Source organism: Macrobrachium rosenbergii, chromosome 17 (genome assembly GCF_040412425.1).
Source record: "Macrobrachium rosenbergii isolate ZJJX-2024 chromosome 17, ASM4041242v1, whole genome shotgun sequence".
NCBI lineage: Eukaryota > Metazoa > Arthropoda > Malacostraca > Decapoda > Palaemonidae > Macrobrachium > Macrobrachium rosenbergii.
The window spans coordinates 29,975,765-29,999,764 of record NC_089757.1 but is presented as its reverse complement, the minus strand read 5'-3'; the positions used below and the strand labels follow the sequence as shown (position 1 = coordinate 29,999,764).

Below are 24,000 nucleotides of genomic sequence, written 5' to 3'. Positions count from 1 at the left end.
AACATATAAGGCGAACCAAAACTTGAGTCATCTTTGCCTACTAATTATACTTGATTTTTGGTTCTCTTCTTCTTAACCCTTTAATGTCCCAAATTTATTATTATTATTATTATTATTATTATTATTATTATTATTATTATTATTATTATTATTATTATTATCATTATTATTATTATTATTATTATTATTATTATTATTATTATTATTATTATTATTATTATTATTTGAAGGGAGTAGACCCTCTTTTGAACAGGTCTTATTAAAAAGGATGGCTGTATTATGCGAATTTATCTTATATAGTGTCTTTTCTATCTTCCTTATGATTCGCTTTTCAGGCTCAGCGATGTTAGTCAGCACACTATCCTTTTCCAACATGAATATCGGCCAGTTGCTGGCTAACATCGCTGAGCCTGAAAAGCTAATCATAAGGAAGATAGAAAAGACACTATATAAGATAAATTCGCATAATACAGCCATCCTTTTTAATATTATTATTATTACTATTATTATTATTATTATTATTATTATTATTATTATTATTATTATTATTATTATTTAAAGGGAGTAGACCCTCTTTTGGTCCTCTTCTTCTTAGCCCTTTAATGACACAGATTTATTATTATTATTATTATTATTATTATTATTATTATTATTATTATTATTATTATTATTATTATTATTATTATTATTATTATCATCATCTAAAGGAAATAGACCCCTCTTTGAAATATGTTCTGTTGAAAAGTATGGCAGAATCAGTGGAGCTGATTGTAGACAAGGTCTTTTCAATTCTTATTCTCTTTTCTTCGGGGTTGAAATTTCTTTAAGAGGCAAAGCAAGAGTTCTCAATTTAGAATTCAGAGCTCTTGCCTTTCCTCTTATCCAGATTATGTACCTCGGCCCAGCTCTTAGCAAATAGCAGCCCGGAATAAAATATAGTAAGAATTGGAAAGACCTTGCATAAAATCAGTTCCACTCATGCTGCCATTCTTTTCAAAATAACAAATTATTATTATTATTATTATTATTATTATTATTATTATTATTATTATTATTATTATTATTATTATTATTACTGAAGACTAAGAAAATAAGACAGAACAAAACCTTTACCAAAGTGTAAATTTAGGTACCTTTTTCACCATACATCAACATTTACTCTGAGGAAAAGAGCTGTATTGTACCCTAGTCGTTATTATTATTATTATTATTATTATTATTATTATTATTATTATTATTATTATTATTATTATTATTATTATTACTGAAGGCTAAGAAAATAAGACAGAATAAAACCTTTTTCTTAAGTGTAAATTTAGGTACATGTTTCACCATACAACAATATTTACTCTGAAGAAAAGGGCTGTATTGTACCATAGTCGTTATTATTATTATTATTATTATTATTATTATTATTATTATTATTATTATTATTATTATTATTATTATTACTGAAGGCTAAGAAAATAAGACAGGACAAAACCTTTGCCTAAGTGTAAATTTGGGTACATTTTTCACCACACAACAATATTTACTCTGAAGAAAAGGGCTGTATTGTACCATAGTCGTTATTATTATTATTATTATTATTATTATTATTATTATTATTATTATTATTATTATTATTATTATTATTATTATTAGAGTAGAATGTTTTTACTTCAGATATATAGACAGAGATGGCCTTTTGAAAATCTAAGTGTACACAAAAACTAAAAAAAGGTCATGCAGACACTCAGGAATAGTTCTTAACAATCCCATTGCTTTAACTGTATATAACATCCCGAAGTGGGCTACATTCAATATCCTAAAAATGCTGCAACAACGTTTTCTACATACAAGATATTAAAAAATGAATGTTTTCCAAAGTGAGATGCAACTAGATTACTCTACAAAAAAAATGTTGCAAACATTATCATCATGATTCTTAGCGATGAAGGGATTAAAGGATTGAAAAAATGAAAGCCAGGGTAAAAGATTTTTTGATTATGGAAGTGAGGGTCATTTTGGAAAAGGCCGTGGATTGGTTTCCAGATTTAAATCGAAAATGAAAAAACAATCATTGTCCGCCCTCCTCGGAAGGGCCTCCTGTCGCAGTTAAATATATATATGTATATATATATATATATATATATATATATATATATATATATATATATATATATATATATATATATATATATATATATATATATATATACACACACACATAAAGCATTCTTACTAATAGCCTACACACGTGACTGTTTCATACCCACAATACTAAGCCCCAAATACCACTTAATATCAGAATTCACTGTATAATTCGAATAAATTACATACGGAGGAATATTGCAACTGATATATACAGTAAGTCTGGCCCGGCAAGGATTCCAACCTCTCTCTCTCTCTCTCTCTCTCTCTCTCTCTCTCTCTCTCTCTATATATATATATATATATATATATATATATATATATATATATATATATATATATATATATATATAAAACAAATGCCATACCTTGGTAACACACATCGACGTCAAAAAAGAATTATCGTTAATTCAGTTCAGCTTATAAACCTTGAGAAACCCTGTCAGTTTCCACCTTAGTAATAGGATATGAACCACGAGACGAGATCAATCACTTCGTGGCATTTAGTTTTCCAAGTCAACAGATCAAAATCCAATTCGCCCTGACGAGGGATTTAACGAGATAGTGGATTAACGAATGTGCTCGCAGATTAACGACCTATTTCCTAAAGATTTAAAGCCAATTGGATTTTTTGTTGTTATTTTTCTTCGCTATTTTGAAAATACCTAAGAAACATCATGGGACTTGATGTCTCTCTTCTCGTGAAGACAAAACGATAATAGTGTATGAGGCATATATGAGATTAATGATAAAGATTTTGTGATGTGATTTTGAAGTTCTTCAAGGCGAAGATAATGATATTATATGAGAGGTCTCATTCACGAGAGCCTAGTTAAACCAAAGAGCATTATAATATATATATATATATATATATATATATATATATATATATATATATATATATATATAACATACATATATATGTGTATATGATAGAAACATATATATATATATATATACTTATATATCTCTCTCTATATAAATAATATATATATATATATATATATATATATATATATATATATATATATAAATATACATATATATGTGTATATATGATACAAACATATATATATATATATATATATATATATATATATATATATATATATATATATATATATATACATATATATATATATATATATATATACATACTTATATACTTATATATCTCTCTCTATATATATAATATAAATATATATATATACTTATATATCTCTCTCTATATAAATAATATATATATAAATATATATATGCAGTATATAGGCTATATATAAAATATTAAGCCATAAGTTTTGTTTAATATCCAAATCCACTATACCTCGGGCATTACAACCAAAGTGCAACTTATTGCCGAGGTAGTGTGAATTGGATATCAAATTAAATTTGTGGCTTAATATTTGTGAATATGAAAAAATGTCCTGTGTACGTGATAAAAAATTCATATATATATATATATATATATATATATATATATATATATATATATATATATATATATATATATATATATATATAATACACGCAAGCGTGCAGACCAGTATCCTCGAAATAATACCGGTGTGTACACAGAGGCTTGGTCCAAACCAGATTTGCTTGTTTATTTTAATTTTTTTTTTTTTTTTAGCCGCCGGAGGATCCGTCATGTTCATGGCGGATGAATGAGGTGGAAGATTTAACACAACTGAAAAACGCCATCGACACCTGCGCTGGATAGAAGTCCTTTAGAGACAATTATTGTCTTTTCGTCTGAATTACGTGCAGGTGGTTATTTCTTATGTATATATAAATATATAATATATATATAAATATTTAATATATCGGTGGAAAAATATAAAAGCGCTACTGTCCCCCAACTGGCTGTCGGCCTAAGAAACAGGAGATCAGCGCCTACCCTATGAGCCTACAGAGGCCCAGGAGGACTTTAACTTGACTCTAGTTTCTCACTGTAATCGTTACACAAGCAAGGAATGGCGGGAGTTTCACGAACATGTAAGCAACGGTGAAGCGTCTGGCGGTGATGTTATCAGTTTACAAGTAGCTGCGCACATTGTACCTGGCCTTGTAGAACCTCGTAGCACAATACACTTGTTAGATTTAAAATCTACAAAATTGCTTCACTACAAACACACCTGGTTTTGTAAACTGGAACTGACCTCAGCCCGACTATACAGTAAGTACGTGGCAGATTTAACCAGGGCCACACAGACCCTGGCTTTACTAGGCCTAGTACTATTCGGTGGCCTCCAATATTATTTCGTATAAAAAAATTAAGAATATCAGAATGAAAATGAAGTATTAGAGACTTGCAATGTGATGATAAAATGAAAATGAAATATTAAAGACTTGCAATGTGATGAAATGAAATTGAAATATTAAAGACTTGCAATGTGATGATAAATATTTTAGAATATAAATTATCACACGTTTGGTACGGTCATTAAAATAAACTAAAAATATAAAATGTAACATTTTTATTATTCTTTATCTACTGTAATCATACATCTTCGAACATATTTCAAGGTTTATTGTGAACTTGTGCAGGTATTCAATTTATCACTTTACCTGTATGATATAAGATGAATTTTCCTTCATTAATTACTTTAAAAACTATTTACGTGTATTCCTTAGATTTTTTTTACTGTTCTTTTTCAGTAGAACTTTTGACATCTGATATACATATATATTAATAATAACGCATTTAGAAAATAAATTTCCTTTGTTTCTAAATTTAGATCGATTACCTCAGGGAATTTAGGTATTTTCATATAAAAACGTAGACACAAATATCCTGGACGGATTATCTTTATTTTTCGTTATCATACTACTTTTCAACCACCAAGGTCTAACGATAAACTCTTATAGCAAAGTACTCGCAATTAAACTGTAATTAAACTTCAAACATCACATATGCACGTTTATCACATGGCATTTCATTTATCGGTCCTGGGAACGTGGTCCATCCTAGATTAGTAATCGTAAAAAAAAAAAAAGATGCGGAGAAATAGGAAAAAAGATACGATCTTATGTAAATGAGCATTAGTACTAACCGAGCTTGCCATGTAAATGTGGTCTGCAGAGATATTATTTTGATGGTTATCAGCGCAAATGAATTTATATTTAATATGTATCACGTCATTCTAGACAATTTTTCGTGCGTAATTAAAATATTACAGATACGTAACATACTGTCAATAAAATACGATTCTACGCGGACTGGGTACTAAGCCTGTATATAGGTCTTGGCTTTGGTTATCCCCACAACCAACGGTCACCTGATTCAGCATTAATATAAATAAATATATATATATATATATATATATATATATATATATATATATATATATATATATATATATATAATAATACATAGATGGATAGATAGATAGATAGATATAATTATAGGACTAGGCATCAGTTATCCACACAACATACAAGACGCACATGACAACCACAAATTGCAAAGTACACATCCGGGAGGTGAGCTTAGGATTATGATTTCTAAAACGGCTACTCCTTTTAACGCTTTGTTTGATACTTGGTTCATTGCAGCTAGTACTACATTTAAGAGATAAAGAAACGGTTAGCTGTCCTGTCATTAAAATAATTCACGTTGGCCCATTTTAACGTACATGATATAACTACTGCTGCAATTATTACTCCTGTCCACTGTAAACAGGAGCACGGCGCTAACTTGGCGATAGCAATCATCATTACAAGATTTCCATGGAGCTGTTACTCTGTTTATTTTTAAAATGTTTAAATTCTGTATTCTTATACACACACACACACACACACACACACACACACACATATACATATATATATATATATATATATATATATATATATATATATATATATATATAACAACAGCTTTCCAACATTGCACATGCCACAACATACCACATGTGCTCTGTGTAAACCGGTAACTGTTTCTTAAGTCATTGTCTCATTTTCCCGGGTTCTTACAATGGTCTAACAGATTACGAGGTCGGTCTATTTTGCCTTTCTTACTTTATTTTTATTTTTTTTCAATGTGATGTGCTGGATAAAATCATTAGCTTGTCCATCATATATATATATATATATATATATATATATATATATATATATATATATATATACATATACAGTATATATAGCATTGTACTGGTTCACGTCTCAATAGCCACATGACCAATCATCGCTGATGAAATACCAATGAAAGCTGTGCTCTCTCTCTCTCTCTCTCTCTCTCTCTCTCTCTCTATATATATATATATATATATATATATATATATATATATATATTCTGTATATAAAACAATCATAGTTAATTAAACTTAAAATTGCCGAGGAAGCTTTAGTGGGTGAATGCTGTGTGACTATTTTGAAGATCTATAGTTTTAACAATGCAAATTTAATTAATTACTACTGTAGCAAGAAAAACGGCAATAATAACATTTCGAAGTTAAATCAGGCAATCAGCATACGAGTGGCATACACATATTATGGAATGAACCAACCAAAAAGCATGTTTTAATTGTGGAATTCCGTGTACCATGTGATCCCTAGAAGCACTTTTTTTTTATTTTTTTCCCCTAGAAACACTTGCTGACACCCCCAGCAGACCAGTGAAACGACGCTTCAAGCGGTTTCGAGAACGGCTGTGAGAAAACTCATGGTTTTCCAACACGCCAAAGAACGATACGACGTCTCTAGACTAAACATTGGAAAAAGTCTCTTTCAGGCCGTCTCCCAAATGTTAGGCCGTTTGGCCTACTTATATTTACATCCGCTTGCCAGGAGGCCTAAATTTGCCCCTTCTTATATCGTATTTCTTTCTTTCTTTTTTTTTAGCACGGCACGTGTATGGTTCTACTTGAAATATAGACTATATATTTATTTCAACCACAAGCACGTGCATGGTTCTATATGCATTGCAGACTGCATCTCACATAATACATCACACTCCTGCATTTAGTACTGAATCGTTACACTAATGTCTAATCCTTCTGTATTTAAGTATAGTAGTTGGGAAAGTGAAACTTCTAAATTACTATTATTATCACTATATACATTACAGACTACATATCACATGGTAAATTACATGCCTGAAGTATGTGTTGAATATCTTACCCTAACAATGTCTAATTAATTATTCTGGGAAAGTAATTTTTCTAAATTACTACTATTATTATTTCAAGTTTTGGTAGCGGTTAAAAATGAGTTACTGAAATAGGTCTAGTTTAGAACAATTAATATAAACGGTCTTTCTTCCACGCTAGCCTTAGACCAACACGAGTGAACATCACATCAGATAAACCCAAGAAACAATGTCATGTTCATCACTTATCTACATCTGATTATCAACATCAACCCCTGCAACCCAGAACGAAATATTTTGCAAATTCTCAACTCGCTCACGACTTTACGCCCTCCGGAAGAAAAACAATTACGCTGTTTGCGTTGATTTATGACATGGCGTTTCGCAGAGAGAGAGAGAGAGAGAGAGAGAGAGAGAGAGAGAGAGAGAGAGAGAGAGAGAGAAATGGATGGAGTAGCCGTAGTTGGTGATGGGAACAAGATTAACGAAATGGTGGCTTGTTAGTCGCAATTAGATCTCCCCAATGCATTTCCTACGATTTGGCTCCAAGGCAACGCCGCTTTTCGCACTCTACGGCGACGTTAATGCCCCCATTCGCTCATTATCAACGCAATTGCCAATTTCATCTGCGCTCGGCGGAAATTTATTTATGTACGGCTGGATACTGCGGGTGTCATTATTCCCCGATTCGCGTCTACTTGCGGATTAGACAACACAATTCACATTTCATTATTTATACGAGGATAGCCACTTTGTTATTGAATTATTGCTTGGTGTAGTTTTAATATATTTCATACGAGAATGACATTGCATGTAATAATAAATACATAAAAATATAACAGAAAATAACCTGACTAAATATTTCCTTACCTTTACGATGTGCGGCGTGACAGCCAGAAGTAAATATTTTGCGACGACCAAGGGAATATTCCTCTATAGACGAGCGTATAATAAGGCACTAGTTCCACTTTAGATTTTTTATCATATATTCCACACTTTTTAAAATTTACCACTTTCACACAGCCTTGAATGGCCACATAAAAAAAAAGACCACTCGCAAAGCGACACTTTTACAGCGCACAGAGCGGCTGCTTTTCTAAACAAACACAAAAATTGTCGCAAAGGATACTTATTTATATTCCATACACTCCACCTCGTTATTACCCAATCTTCGTTACCAAGTTCAGTTTACTGTTCAAGATTCAAGACGTTGTCATTCAACTGCCGATCGAGTCGAAAGGATGACTAAATAATTCGGCCGTTTCGACGCGCGAGAAAGTTCCGTCAGTAAAGTCCATGATAGATGATGAAGTCAGCTGAGCAGGACCCAGCCAGCAGTCTCTCAGTCGCTCTCAGCCAGCAGGTGAACGAGTCGCCGTTAAGCTCGCTGAGTGGGACCACTCCTGCATTCGCCTATCGCACGCCCGCAACAATGTGACGTCACAGGTCCCGGGGTCTCGTTATTGGCTGTAACATTATATCATCATAAATTAATGTGGATTCCGAATGTTGTTCGATATCGCATGGACCATTTTCTTGTCGGGGTTTTGTGCGGTCGGGGGTTACGCCATGACGTCTCCCGTGGGTTTTATTGGCGTCGTGGTCACTACAATTCGGGGTAGTTTGTCAGCTTCTTCAAGAGTACAGAGGCGGGGGGAAATTAGGTTTATATATGGAGAGATCGAAGGTCATTGTCTGTCGTTGGTGGGGCGGCTTTGACCAGTCAGGGGAGGAACTGTATCCTTATAAATATTTATGACTGGCTGAAACCAGTCGGATATACTGATTTATCGGGTCCTGAAACGAAGGATTGTATTTTCAATGAGCGGGAAAATGTCAGTGATTTGAATGGGGTGTGTATGCACTCAACGTTAAGTGGGTTGACAGGTTATAGTGTTAATGCTTAGGACTGGCTAAGTTCTCCAACGCAAATGCGTTTAGTTAACAATATTTTTTTTTTTTTTTTTGGTCTATGTCGTTGGTTGTCTACAAGACAACTTTGTGTTGATGAGGCTTGTTAAAATTATATATATATATATATATATATATATATATATATATATATATATATATATATATATATATATACTGTATATGTGTGTGAGGACATCAAGTTGTATTATTTACGGTTTGTCGAATCAGCATTTGATGTTTTTATGGTCAGACGCGAAGAGCGTAAAGAATTATTAATGTTACTGATATATATATTGGTTCACGATCATTTTACGCAGATTAAAGTTATTTCCACACTTTCACAAAATCGTGAGCCTTTGATAGTTACACTGAAAATATGACGAGCTTTCGAATATGTATTTACCCGTGTTATGTTCATCTCTCCGCAGAATTGGGCTGACCGTCAGTTGTTTATATCTTCTGTAATTTTCACGTATGCTGATTAAGATACAATTGCTTTTACCCAAAGAATGTCTGTATGTATGATTTTGGCATGGGGGATCAGTATGTACAGTATATATACATATATATATGTGTGTGCACGTGTGAGGTAAGATCCACAATGAAATACATGTTACAAAACATAGCGTATTAAAATAACATATCTGTACTAAGCTTAGAACTTTCGTACATCTGCTTTAGACTTGTGTTAACTTTTTTTTGTGAACAAGTCCACAGCAGATGCTCTAAAGCTCTGTAAGCTCTAATCTTTGTACTTGTATATTTTCACTACACTTAAGTCACAACATTTTTGAGAAGCACGAAAATCATTTTATATTTTATACATACATATATATATATATATATATATATATATATATATATATATATTTTAAATATATAATATATATATTGGTATACATATACTGTATATATACATGTATATATTGATATATATATATATATGAAATTGTATATTGAAGTCATTAGTCAAGGTCATTGACCAAGAATGGTCACACACGTAATATAAAAAAAGTACGAGCTTTATGCTGTATTCAAATTGATGTCTTCAGTTTTCAGGTCTTAAAATTTCTCTCAGGATATTTTCGAGTACTGAAATTTGCAGGACACGTTTCTCCAAAGATTCATTATTTACAATAATGCATATTAGAGCCTTATGAGAAATTTTACGTTATTGCTTATCATTTCACAAAGGCAAGTCAACCAACATTTTCCAACGCTTATTATCCTTTACGTTAATGGAAAACACAGTTAATAACAGAACAGATTACGTACTGTGATCACGCACATGAAAGTTCAGCACTCATATCCCCTTCTGTGGTTGTCTTTCACAAATCGCCACAAACATGAGCCTCCACCTCAACCTCACAGTTTTCGTCCAAGTAGGTCTAGGTCTTCCAATCCAACTATTTTGGTGCCCGCAGAAGCGCAGCTGACACCGTCACGTATTATACTCCCGGCTGTTGTGCCAAGGACAAGTCCAAGCCATTTCAAACTCCTTTCATCATTATCTCCCCCGTAGAAGGGTAGTGCAGCGTCCCCTCTGCCCCTAGCTGCAGTTGCTTTCATTCCTTTTACTGTACCTCCGTTCATATTCTCCTTCTTCCATCTTACTGTCCACCCTCTCTTAACAATTGATTCATAGTGCAACTGCGAGGTTTTCCTCCTGTTACACCTTTCAAACTTTTACTGTCAATTTCCGTTTCAGCGCTGAATGGCCTTAGTTGTCCCAGTGCTTGGCACGTATGCCTAAAATCTATAAATCAATCACTAATATGAGCCTCCACCTCAACCCTCGCCCCCCAACCTCGCAGTTGTCGCCCAAGTAGGTCTAGGTCTTCCAATCCAAGTATTCTGGTGCCCGCAGGAGCGCAGCTGACACCATCACGTATTATACTCCCGGTGGTTGTGCCAAGGACAAGTAGAAGCCATTTCAAACTCCCAGTCATCATTACCTCATCTACATTTGGAAAGCCTGCAGTTTCCTGTGTGGTATCACTCTGTCTTGCTTCTGACTCTTGCCGTTCTTAAAGTTTTATCAAATCGACAGAATCCTTTAGATATAGTTTCATTGTCTTACCATGACTCATACCACGGCAGTATATCGATACAGATCGTACTACAATGCATTAATCTTACTTTCTTATGCAGTCCTAGTCCGTTTAACTTCCAAATCTTTATTCAGCCTGGCCTCTGTTTAATTTTCCTATTTTCAGTCTTTCATTAAAATTTTTGCATAAACGGTAGAATCCATTTATGACTTTCTGAGTTCTTTTTAAATCTGGTCAAACTTTTTAAATTTTCAGATTTCATTTCTTACGTTTTCACTCCACGAGACTGAAACTGTATCGTTCGCCAATTAGAGGTGGATTGAGGTATGCACCATTTTTGTGTTTTTTAGCCTCCTGGCGGTGGAAAACAGACTTCCGCCGGTAATGTCTTACAAGTTATGCTATATTCTCAAAAATATTAGACCGTAAACAACAAACTGACTATCAAATTCCTCTTTGTAATCAGCAAATGTTTATGTAGGAGTGGCAGACAAGGGTCACAAATCCTGTCAAAGGGGAAAAGTCATCATAACATTTTTAGGTGAAGTTCCCATATAAATTTCCCAGTGAAGCATTTTTGTACATAATCTTATTTTACTTGAGAGGTAATTTATAACCTGATGTTGCACGCTCAATTTATTCATTTTTCTCTGATATCATATTCATAATTAGGTTTTCATTTGCATGATTTTTTGCGGGTAACGCAGTCCATACTTTTTAGAGGAGCCGTTGTAAAGGCTAGATGCACTGACTAAACGGCTGAACGGTCAATTTGACGTTTGTTCTGGTTGAGTGACAGACTGACAGTTCAGAATCGAGTTGAAATAGCTAGTGTTTTCGTGTGTAGCATGCTAATAGCCTTTGGGAGTGTAAGTATTTATTGTTTAGAATTTACGTAATTGCACAGTATTCCAGTACAATTAATGGCATTTGGATATTTGGTGATAGGCCTATAAGCTTAAGCCTAGGAGAAGCCTACCGTATCTTACTCTCTGATTGTCTGGGATGTAGCTTACTCTTAGCTTATTTTCTTTATTACTTTTTTGTGTATTCGCCCTATGGTAAGCAAATATATGTAAAGAACGAAGGTTTGTATGTTAGGAAAAATACAAGTTTCTCTCAAAATTTGCTCTATTTCAAAGTTTGTATAGGCAAGATTAATCTATTCTTAACCTATTGTGTCACGTGTATGATGATTGGGCTTACGATTCAGTTTATAAAGTCTGACGGGTATAAACTAGGCCCACGTCAGGTATAGCCGAAAGTACCCAAAGTCTCGTAGAACAGGGTGTGCGAAACTCATCCTTGCCAAGTCAGGGCACAGTGCCTTATAGGCAAGGTTAGGTTAAGGGAAAGTGAAGCTCCTAGGCTGGTTGGTTTATTGTAGACTTTTGTATTGTAATGTTTATGGGTGTTTGGTTACCCTAGGCTTGGGCTAATAGTGCTTCTTGGGAATTTTACTTTATTTTTTCCAGTTTAGTAACAATGACTATGATGGATTGAGAGGAAGAGGTTGTTAAGGTTAGGCATATAATAACATAAGCTGAGTTTGCTAGAAAACTAGACGCTTTAGTTATAAGCCATAAGAGTTACAAATCTACTATAACCATAGCCCTGAGCAGGTTAAGCTAGAGCAGTAGTTGTAGCCAAAGGAACTAATTCCTGAAGTACTGCAGAGAAAACAAGGTGTTATTTAATCAGTTTTTGGAAAAGACATTGAAATAAATTATATAAGATTGTTGACCTGTTTGATCTGTATTTGAATCCCAAGAGTGATGATGGTAGGGTTGAATCTAATCTGTAATTCTGATGAAATTTATGTTAAATTAACTGTTTTTGTAACATTCATAAATTTAAAAAGTCTATTGAATCACAAATTGCTGCAGCAATAGTACCAGCTGAAAAGTCAACTAAGCTCATGTGTAAGACTTTTGATGGTCAGTCCCTCTAAATTAGAGCTGAATTCAAGCTTTATCTCAGGCTAGCAAGCTTGCTTATTTTAGAAATTACTTAAAAGGATTTTTCCACTTCTATTTGGATTCTGCATCTTCCAGTACTGAAAATTGGTCCGAAAGTTAAAGCTGAATCAAGTTTCATAACCAAGATATAGATTGTGTTTAATTGCTAACTTAAAACTGGTAATGAAGCTGCATTTGCATTCATTTACCTGGTGGGTGGTACCATGATAATGTCTCTTTACTCTACACCCCACAGGGGGGTAGCGCCATCAGTGCACCTCACGGGATGCACTGTTCTTTGCAACGTCCCTTCGGCCCCTAGCTGCAACTCCTTTCATTCCTTTTACTGCACCTCCATTCATGTTGTCTTTCTTCCATCTTGCTATCCACCTTCTCTTGACACTTTTTTCTTGGTGCAACTGCGAGGTTTTCCTCCTGTTACACCTTTCAGACCTACTTACACTCTCAATTTCCTTTCCAGCGCTGAATGACCATATAGGTCCCAGTGCTTGGCCTTTGGCTTAACTTTATATTCTAAGCCAATTCTTTGCTCTAGATTAAATGGCAGCATAATACTGAGTAATATCTAGCAAGCTTTTTTTTTTGGCAAATAAGGCATGCAAGGGAAGAGGACAAAAACTGGTTTTGTTTTATGGTAATTGTTGGAGTTAAAGCCAGTCCTTCCACTTGAATTATGTTATTAAGAACCATGCAAGTCGTTACCCTGAGTGACTTTCCCTCACCTATCACATTCTTATTTTTGTGGATAGTTGGATAGTTACTGGTAATTTTGTTGATTTTCTGAAGAATATGTACTTCGAGTCTGTAGACAGAATGAAGTAGTGTGGATTTTGCCTACTATCCTAAATTTCAAAGTGTGCAGTAATTCAGATCTATAGTCTGTTATGAGCAAGGACAATAGTTTGGCTATTCATAAAATGAATATGAGAAAGTGCTAGGATATAGATATCTCAAAGATAATGGTTTTTACTTTCAGATGATGATCTGGTCCCTTCATCTGATACAAAGGGGGAGTTTGTCTCAGAAATCTAAGGTGTTTGACCCTCTTGGACTCACACTGCCTGTCACTACAAAAGGTAAGCTGTTGACGTGGGATTTGTGGATAATGAAAGTACTTTATTGGAAAAAGTGTCAGATCTCCTGCTATTATTATCTTTAACACTTCAGAAGTCAGTCAGTTTTTTATGCATATTTTACAATGCCTCCAAATTGTATTATGGGTTTTCAGAATATAATATTGGTGATAGTTAACTGATACATGCCAAATCAAAACTAGCCTCTCTCAAGCGTAAAATATTACCCACTCTAGAACTTATTGCAGTATCTTTGACTTTGAGATGCTTGCCTACAGTTTTAGACTCATGTACTCATTCCAAATATGATTATGTAATCATTGCTATCGACTCTCAGATTGTGTTGCAGTGGCTGTTGCACGATATTACCACAATTAAGAACATTTTAATTTAAAATCACATTTAAGACATACATACATACACAGTATATTTATTGATTTTTGTTCCAGCGAGGATCTAAACCAGTGATTCTCAACCTGGGGGGCGCGCCCCCCTAGGGGGGCGTCAGCAATTTCCAGGGGAGGCGAGAGGCCTAGGGAAAATTTAAAAATTCTAGATTTATATTCGTTATTTTCTTAACAAGAGTGAGGAACTAATATTCAGAAGTTTATATAAAAAAAAAGTATCGCCTTTTAACGTTAGCTTCTTATAGTCTACCATTCTAGTTAGACTCGCTGGGCTTACCATTATTTTGTAATTATTTACCTCCCTCCCTGTCCCTCGAAATTCCTTCTCTTTCTCTTTTTTTTTCATTTTCCTCCTAATCTGGGAGGGAATTTTACTCATAGATGCAGGGGGGGCGTGAAGGGAAGGACCAGCTCTTAGAGGGGGCGTGGTAATAAAAAGGTTGAGAACCACTGATCTAAACCTTCGTCTGTATATGAATATACTTCTGGCACTGTTAGGACTGATTAAAGCTTGGAAATAAGGTTTCAAAACTTGAATTCTCCATTGTGTCGGAGTTGTGGGCAACCTCCCTTGTATGCAGTTAGTATAGCATAGATTTCTCTTCAACTAGCGCTATGTATAGAAGTATTAATCACACTCTTATTATGGCTGTGTTTAATTCTGTGCAGTCTTATGCTTCAAGCTTGAATGACTTGTAGATTTGGCTGTTATGTGCTTTGTGTTTGTGTTATGTATCACGGTGCCTGAGTTCTGCATCTCCTTGTAAGGATTAACTGAATAAATTGTATGCCTGTTTCATGTCTGCATCTGCTGTTGATCTCACAATGTGTTCAGCATGGAGAAGTTAAGTATATCTTAGTTTAACCAGACCACTGAGCTGATTAACAGCTCTCCTAGGGCTGGCCCGAAGGATTAGACTTATTTTTACGTGGCTAAGAACCAATTGGTTACCTAGCAACGGGACCTACAGCTTATTGTGGAATCCGAACCACATTATAGCGAGAAATGAATTTCTATCACCAGAAACAAATTTCTCTTGTTCTTCACTGGCCGGTCGGAGATTCGAACTCGCGACCATCAGAGTGGTAGCCGAGAACGGAACCCGCTCACCCAGCGAAGAACTGCCAAGAGTGTTTGTGTCTCTGACTTGTTCAGAGTGCGTTTTTTGGGTCAAAGGTAAAGAAACTGGAGAGGATGTCATCAGCATTTTCTGAGGCTGATAGACCTCCGGTATCTCCTTTTTCCATATTTCTACAGTACTGTATCCTTTCACTGGTGGTAGTTTCTCCCTGTTCCCCACTCCTTGTGAGCCAGAGAGACAGAGTTCAAGAGGACCAAGCAGAGTGCTCAATGTTTTTGGATGTGGGGGTTTTCCTGTCTCGGTTTTGATTCCAGCTTCTGCTACTGTGGTACCTGCTGTCCTGATACAAAGGAAGCAAAGAAGTTGTTAAACCTGTGGCCTGAGTGGGACATCCTAGGTAAACCCTCCATGTTTACCTTTATCAAACATCCGATAAATGCCAAATCCTTGAATCCTATGGTGACTTACCAAGACCTAATTACTGTGGTGTTTGCTTCACCTTGGGAAGATAGGGCACTGGGCCCTTTGCTACTTTATCGACTCCTGTCTCAGGCTCTTGTTGGTCGAAGGTGGAGACTTGCTCAGAGAACTTAGAATATGGTAGACCTGACAAGCTGCTGCCCTCTCTGCTGACTCAGCAAAGGAAATACTACCTCTTGGGTCGACCTTGCAGTCTGTGGACTGGTAAGCAGCCTTTGGAGCAACTGCGGGCAGGAGAGACATCCATTTTCTTCAGAGATGAGTCCAATGGAGTCCATACCCATGGCTTCCTTCCAAGCAACTTTGTGATTGGGCTTACCGTGAAGAACTTCGCCATGTCAGGAGTGTTGCTGGGGAATAAAAGTTGAAGTTTAGACTGCTAATCTGTGGGCCAACCTGGTTTTGATAAGGAGCCTTTTTCCCAGACAGGTCTCTAATGAGAGAGGTCCCACCTCAAAGAATTCAGCAATTAAGGGACCTCTTTACTCATTTAGAAGATCAGGGTCAAGGCACCAGTGGAGAAGAGGACTGACTTGAACTTCTATATGCAATGTGCAGTATCCTTTAAGGTGCCTTTGGGAACTGCAAAGGCACAGCAGGTAAGCCTTCTGGGGCAGGTACCCCATCAGTGTCAGACTTTGGTAAAAGACAGTCTCTGTTGAAGACAGATTGCGTCTCGAGCATCTGGTGGTGTCCCTTGGGCATGAGTCAGAAATTATCTTAGATAGGAAGGACCACATTAACATTTCACTAGGGGTGGGACCACCAAAAAGAATTGTCATGTGATACTGAATTTTTAAAAATCTAGCAGAAACAGTTCGTCACTTTGAAAATAAAGTGAAAATCACATGTATTGTGGTCAAGTGATACAACCTGTGTTAAATGTGACCAAGAGCCAAATGGTAATAAGCATAATAATAACAAAAACTCTGGCCTTAAGGAATATGATATGATGGTCAGTCATAATTACAGTATCATCATCTCAGCTTAATCCCTAGTCAGGGTGGCTGTTTTTAATGAGCCTCCTCCAGATGTTTCTGTCTTGAACGGCTGATTTCATAATTGCTTTGGTAGATGTTTTACGGTTGCATGCCTTTCCTGACACAAACCCTCCCTATTTATCCGGGCTTGGGACAGGCAAAGAGTTGAGCTGGGTCCCCCACCCCACAACTCTTTGACACGATATACCAAATGAATTGTGTCCTCAAATTTGAAGTCATTTAGCCAATTTAGAAAAATTCAAAGGAAGCCAAGGTACAGGTAAATAAATGTGAATTTTCCAGACCTTAAAATTTGTGCTCATGGGAGTAATATGGGACTCGATGAAAGCGCAAGAGCCTCGCACAGAGAGTCTCTCTCTCTCTCTCTCTCTCTCTCTCTCTCTCTCTCTCTCTCTCTCTCTCTCTGGGTTCACAACCGAGACACCCACGCTAGATCCCCAAGGCCGGGTGAAGCAAGAAACATTATGGGCTGATTTCTTGAAAATTCGTTTTGTCCCCTGCAACAGTGAATTAAGTATATGGTTGTTAGTTGATTGTTGTATCTTGCAAAGAGAGAGAGAGAGAGAGAGAGAGAGAGAGAGAGAGAGAGGCCGGTAATAGGACCCCGTCAAAGTATATGCCTTTTTTTTTTTAATCAAAAGGGGAAGGCCTCGTCGAGGTAATCCTCGCCCAGCTTGTGTAAAACCATTTAGTCATAATATTTTCAAAGGTTTTATATATATATATACATATATATATATATATATATATATATATATATATATATATTACACAAATTTCATATCCTAGAAAGGTCCATTTTTTCACTTAACTCTTAAACAGAAAGTTACATTTTTTGCCTATTTTCAACTTCTAAAAGCATAGCAAGGTACTATAATACGAGCTTTCAGTGACAGCTCACATACGTTAAGAAGTCACCTAGAAGTCAAACTCACTTATATCCAACGTTTCTTAATGTTAGAACAAAGCAACTACCCGCATGATGACCACATTTCCATTTGCTTGCATGCGATGTTGCGTCATAGAGGCGAGTGATAAATGCAACAGTAAGGGAAAACGTGATATGCGTTCTGGCCCTTTTTGCCTTGACGTGTCCTAGCAATGATCCAGATGACGGGATATTGTATACTGGATTAGTTTTATGTAGGAAATGTGTTGTTTATCAGCTCAGCTTGTGTGATCTCGTGATTCTCGTGATTATATATACGTCAAGTTTCTACGTATCTGCAATACTTCTAGCATCTTCTTATTACTCAGTGGTACCGTTAGCCCTACATTTCTTCTTTGTAACAGAAGGTACAACGAGCTAAATAATTGTCCTGTTTCCTCTTGGTGTTAAAAGGCAAACTGTTAAATTCTCTTGAGATTTGATATGTAATAGTTTTGTCTTTACTAATTCTAAAGATTTAAAGACGTAAATATTTTCCTATTGTGTCCATGAGCCGTCCTGCAACAGGTTGTGTTCTGTTTTCAGAGTTAGCATTATGTATGAAACTGTCTGTGTAATCAGAAAGAATTTACAAGAAAAAAAAGTAAAGCTACAAGAAACGTAGGTTGAGTCATGCACAAAGGCAAAGGCATGCACTGCTTTCTGTCCTTACGTCGGATTTGAATTCAAGCATAAGACCTTCATCATAACTCAGTCTCCCTCTCCGGTAACTCCTGCAGCAGAAGTCATGAGCATTCCCCCAGTCAACCCAAGCTACGGGAGGACGGCAACAATCACTTACAAGCGGCGTGTCCTGAATGCTAAGGCAAAGGAAAGGAAAGTATTCCCTGGATGCATCTCCGAGAGTATATGACCACATTCGACAATGGATTGCTTCGTCTACTTATTTGGATACATAACATGATTCAACCATTATGTCCCTTCGAAGGCTACTTGTAGTTTATGGTGCGCAGGTCCCGCGGTAGATAAACAAAACCGATGACTGCTGTTCGTTTAACGGCGAGGCGATCAACGAAATCATTTCGCGGACGCTTTTGTCGTTTGTCGTTGCTTAATAATACCATTTTTTCTAAAAGCGTTTTGGCCGTCTCTTTCTTCATTCATTGACGCCGGACTGACAGGTGTGTGTGTGTGTGTGTGCGTGTGTCAACACAGACGGACACGATGTCATGTTCATATATGGGCGACAGCAGCTTTGACCCGCCGAAACAGAGAACCGCATATTATGCCAAATTAGCTTATTGGGTTAACGGGAGCCACCGCCGCCTCCTCCTCCTCCTCCTCCTCCTCCTCCTCCTCCCCCTCCTCCTCCTCTTGATCCCTGTAGCTGTCGACGAGACCCAGCACGGCCCGGCGACGGCGGCTGCTACCATACCCTCTCTGGTGCTGCTGGCCAGCCAGCCTCCTTGAAATCAGTCAACAGAAACGGCGGGATGCCCCACTCAAATGGCCAATTAGAAGCCGGCTCCGGAAACATCACAGGGCACTCTAGCAGGAGATCGCTTTGTCCTTCGAGGATCCGTCCTAAGAGAGAATCGCTGTCTCGGGTTTTTTTCGTGTGAGTGACTTACGGCTGCCAGGAATTCCTCATCCTCGCCGAGAGGGACCGTCATTTGTCCTGACAGGTATATTGCATCCTACACGTTCGCTGGAGCTTCTTTGAGCGGCCATGTTTGGAATTTAGGTCGGAGTGGCCCGTATAGCCTTAGCAGCAGCAGCAGCAGAAGCAGAAGCATCAGAATGGATGGATACAAAAATTATGACATTAGCTTCCTCTCTTGCCTCTTCTTCTTTATCATTGTTTTTGCGGCTTTCGTCATACGTAACTCTCATTCATTCTGCCTTTCTGGCCCTAATTTATCTGCATATTTTACGTACATCTACGACCGCGTGTGTACGTATGAAGGCATTCAGTTACGAATCGATTACTTTTGGCAAAATGTAGAAAAAAAGTATGGCACAGGCTGGAGCCAATTACGAGCATGAACAGTTGTAAGGAGATTTGATGTGTAGTGAAAAAAAGACGTACATGGCTACCACGTGCTGGCTAGTCGGTGATGTAATTATGCTACAAAAAGAGAACTCAAGTGAACCTGTTCACGTACGTCAAATCCTTGACTGCCAGACGCTCCAATTAATACTCTCTCTCTCTCTCTCTCCCTCCCTCTCTCTCTCTCTCTCTCTCTCATATATATAGTATATATATATATATATATATATATATATATATATATATATATATATATATATGAGAAAGAGTATCAGTTGGTTCTAGGCCTTTCGACTTATTGTCCTTTACTTATTTATATATTCAGAACGTTCCATATTTTCGTGATTCACTTATACATTATATATATATATATATATATATATATATATATATATATATATATATATAGTGTGTGTGTGTGTGTGTGTAAATGTACACACATACACATACATGAAAACGATTTGCGAATGGAGTGTGGAATGGTTCACGATTGCAGAGGATACAGTATTGATTCGTGATAGTGAAGAGAAAGCTCATCCACTCTGACAAGGATTCAAACCTAACCTATGCCTTGGTGGGTTGATGCACGAGCTACAGTAACATTCCTGTAGCTGTCTCGTGACAGCTGATAACAAGCAAAGGGAGAGAGAGAGAGAGAGAGTAATTAATAATAATGAGGAAAGAATAAATAACATTGTATTGGGATTCTACAACCTTACCCTCAGATCAAAGACTCAGTGACAGAGAGAGAGAGAGTGAGAGTAATTAATAATAATAAGGAAAGAAAAATAACATTATATTAGATTCTACGACCTTACCCTCAGTTCAAGAGAGTAATTAATAATGATGAGGAAAGAATAAATAACATCATATTGGATTCTACAACCTTACCCTCAAATCAAAGAATCAGTGACAGAAAGAGAGAGAGAGAGAGGAAACCATGTATCATGAGGCATAGTTCGCCAGCCATTGAAAGACTTTCTGAATAAAACTACGGTTCTGCTGGCACGTTGATAATCAGGGCCAACCAACTGTAAACAGTTGTCACAAAAAGTCACTGCTTATTTGCAAAACAATTATGTGAATTATAGAAACATCATTCAAAGAATTCATTTGTCCTTTTGGAAGTTTAATTTCTACTTTGAATGAAAATTCACACAGGCAAAACAACGCGATTTTTAGTCTGCCAGGATTGAAGAGCATTTGTCAAGATAAGTTTGCCCCTTCAGATGAACAAACCTGACCCACAAACGGGCATTAATAGATTCGCAAAGGATGGGGTATGGCGATGTTTTCCAGTGGGGATGAAGGGCTAAAACCAGTTTCACTACTTCCACGCGGAGCCCTTAGTAATGTAAAACGGTCTTGTTTTATGATTAAGAGGGGTAACCAGTGTTCGCTATTTTGATTGTCATCAGTGTTTAAGCTGCCCTTTCAATTTCAATTTGTATTGTTAACAAAATAAAATGCGCTATCTCTCTCTCTCTCTCTCTCTCTCTCTCTCTCTCTCTCTCTCTCTCTCTCTCTCTCTCGTAAATATTTACTGGTGAAGTTTCAAATTGCCCTTTCAATGTTAATTTGTATTACCAACAAAGTAAATGCCCTCTCTCTCTCTCTCTCTCTCTCTCTCTCTCTCTCTCTCAAGGTTTATTGGTCACTACTTCTACTCCGTAGGGGGTTAGTGCTGTCAGTGCACCTCATACGGTGCAGTGTAGGCATTACTTAAAGTACTTTACAGCGTCTCTTCGGCCCCTAGCTGCAATCCCTTTCACTCCTTTTACTGTACCTCCGCTCATATTCTCTTTCTTCCATCTTACTTCCCACCCTCTCCTAACTATCGATTCATAGTACAACTGCGAGGTTTTCCTCCCGTTACACCTTTCAAACCTTCTTACTGTCAATGTGCGTTTCAGCGCTGAATGACCTTATAGGTCCCAGTGCTTGGCCTTTAGCCTAAATTCTCGTCACTTCTCGTCACTTCTTCTATTCCAAATGACGTAGACATGAAATAAACAGTGGTACCAACCCTTTGTCCCTGCTCCTCCTGACGCCTTTTGTAAAAGCGTACTTTTTTTTTTTTTTTTACTCTCGATTAAGCATCTGGTGACACGCGGAAATGATTCATTTAGTGATCAACGTAATTTGACGTCAGCTTGATTAGCAGGATGAGCAGAACCCGCTGCCTGCTGCGATAATGGCGGGGATATTAAGAGTGAACTTAATAATAAGCTCATTTTCTGTTATTTGCGAGTATATTGTCCACCGTGTTTGCGCTTTAATTTTCGGGCTCTCTCTCTCTCTCTCTCTCTCTCTCTCTCTCTCTCTCTCTCTCTCTCTCTCTCTCTCTCTCCCCGTTTTGTGTGCGTCTTTTTTATTGTACATCATGTTTTATTAATAGATTTTATATTCAACTTTATCTGTCTTTATTATGTAATGAATCCTACGGTTATGTATTACATTTGTTACATTCCAGTTTCTCTCTCTCTCTCTCTCTCTCTCTCTCTCTCTCTCTCTCTCTCTCTCTCTCTCTCTCTCTCTCTGACTTATGGCGCTCTGATAAACAGGATGAAGGGGGACAAATGATTGCATTCCTTAAAATCCAGTTTTCTTCCGTCGACCTTAGCGATGAATTGGGTATACATTGTTGTTAGTCGACTGTTGTGAGACGCAGCGAAGGTAGAAAGAGAGAAGAGAGGAAAAAACTAGACGTTAGTGTTCACTGCTCAGTAAAAAGGAACAGCGTCCAAACGGGAGGTTCTCGATGAAGTAACAGGGAAAAAAATGTAAAAGATGCTGGAGTAAGCTTAACTGATACTTGGGGCTTCACCCCTGCTCAACAGAAACTTCGGCGCAATCGAGTTTTCTGTACAGTCGCTACAGCGTATAATCAAGGCCACCGAAAATAGATCTGTATTTCGGTGGTCTCCGTATTAAGCTGTATGAGCCGCGTCCCATGAAACTTTAACCAAGGCCCGTTGGTGGCCTATTTTATATCGTTGCCAGAAGCACGATTATGGTTAACTTTAACCTTAAATAAAATAAAAATAAAAAACTACTGAGGCTAGAGGGCTGCAATTTGTTATGTTTGATGATTGGAGGGTGGATGATCAACATACCAATTTGCAGCCCTGTAGCCTCAGTAGTTTTTGAGATCTGAGGACGGACAGAGAAAAGTGCGGACAGAATAAAGTGCGGACGGACAGACAAAGCCAGCACAATAGTTTTCTTTTACAGAAAACTATAAAATCGTGAAGAAACACTATAAGAGATGAGATGTTTTAGGAACTCTTAGTCCTAACTGATAAAGGATGTCCCGATATCAAGGGTAACAATATAAGAAAGCCTTAGACTTCCTTTGAATTTAGTATTGCGTTTAGCCTCCAAAGTGGGAATGATTCCTTGAGGAAATAGAATGCTGATTTCAAAGCAAAACTGCTTACCTTAGTTTAAAATGCTGTGATGCAGCAGTCATGTTGATTCCAAAGAAAAAAAATCATGCCTAATTTAAAATGCTGTGATGCAGCAGCCATGGTGATTCTAAAGAAAAAAATCGTGCCTTAGTTACAATGCTGTGACACAGCAGCTATGTGGTTCCAAAGAAAAAAAATCTTGCCTTAGTTACAATGCTGTGATGCAGCAGTCAAGGTGATCCCAAAGCAAAACTTTATGCCGTAATTAAAATGCTGTGACGCAGCAGCCATAGTGATTCCAAAGAAAAAATTCATGCCTCATTTAAAGTGCTGTGGTGCAGCTGCTGCAACCGTACTGTTTCCAAAGCAAAATTTCACACCTTGATTAAATGCGGTGATGTAGCAGCTAAAGAACTGTTTTTAGGACAAACGAACGGTG

At 36.7% G+C, this 24,000-nt stretch overlaps 1 protein-coding gene across 1 annotated transcript in view; it reads left to right on the top strand.

Annotated features, from left to right (window-relative positions):
- Positions 1 to 11,963: 11,963 nt before the first annotated feature.
- LOC136847842 (uncharacterized) overlaps positions 11,964 to 24,000 on the top strand; it is a 135,757-nt gene continuing 123,720 nt past the window's right edge. The window contains exon 1 of the transcript XR_010855860.1: positions 11,964 to 12,059. The gene's annotated coding sequence lies outside the window, so the exon portion shown is untranslated. The remainder of the gene's footprint in view (positions 12,060 to 24,000) is intronic.